Source organism: Schistocerca piceifrons, chromosome 8 (genome assembly GCF_021461385.2).
Source record: "Schistocerca piceifrons isolate TAMUIC-IGC-003096 chromosome 8, iqSchPice1.1, whole genome shotgun sequence".
Taxonomy (NCBI): domain Eukaryota; kingdom Metazoa; phylum Arthropoda; class Insecta; order Orthoptera; family Acrididae; genus Schistocerca; species Schistocerca piceifrons.
The window spans coordinates 177,026,406-177,027,676 of NC_060145.1; positions in this window are offsets into that span (position 1 = coordinate 177,026,406).

The window sequence follows — 1,271 nt, forward strand, 5'->3', positions numbered from 1 at the left end:
TAGTTGCCACAATGTTGAGAATGAAATGTGGACAAGATACCTAAATTTCATATAAAATTTACTGTATAACAATATCTCATTTAATTTGAGTACCAGATAGGTGTCATATGTAATAATGAGAAATATTCCATCTTTCGCGACTATAACAAAAGTTTTATTTACACCGGGCGCGTTTGGCTTTATTTTAAAGCACTTCAATCAATCAGAAGGAAATAGACAAAATACATTAAAAAAACTGTGGACTTACAAAAACATTAGGACTTGAATACACTGTGTATCAGTGAAGTTCTCTGAGCTATGTCAAATATAATTTTTGAGTGTGGCACACACAAACCACATTTATTTACTAAAACACTGATCAGCCGACACAAACGTTGAATATTGTGTTACCGCAGCACAAAACTACGAAAGGTGACTTGGCAATGGAGGAGACGAAATACTGGCCACTGAAGATCTTCAAAAGAGAGAAACGCGTATGGTCTAAATAAGTTGCTTATTACAGTTGCAGAAGAGGAAATATTTCAATACCATTGGTAAAACTGCGATTGTGGAACAAAAACAAGAAAGAGAACATCAGTACCATTGTGTATGTGCCTTACCTTTCATTGATTGAAGTGCTTTAAAATAAAGCCAAACGCGCCCGTTGTAAATAAAACTTTTATTACAGTCGCGAAATACAGGATATTTCTCAGTATTACATACGACACCTATCTGGTACTCAAATTAAATGAGATATTGTTATACAGTAAATTTTATATGAAATTTAGGTATCTTGTCCACATTTCATTCTCAACATTGTGGCAACTAAAATCGACCATACGGAAAGTATACGCTATGGACTTTTACCTCTGCAAACTCTTCAAAATTTCGTGCAATGGTTTACTACATCTAATGCTGCACAATAACTGCGTTGAACATCGAGACAAAATTGTCATTTATGGGGGGAAGGTATCAGTCAAGAAGATGTGTAAAAATCAAATTTTTGGGCCAAATAGTATTTGTGAAATCGAATAAGTGTGTCATAGCAGTCGGAACACCATGAGTCTTCACAGGCGAGAAGTGCAGTGATGACAAAATCACGAACAGCGCCGAATGCGGGGAGCACGTCTCTGCAGCAGCGAAAGGAATAATGAAGAGACAAAGAACTAGAAATTTCAAAAAATTACATTCAAACAAATAAAATTCATGAATTAAGACACTTCGATATTGTTTTTAAATTAAGAAAACATTAAAAGCACCGCAGAAGGTTCGGACTCAGAACCTTTCGCTTA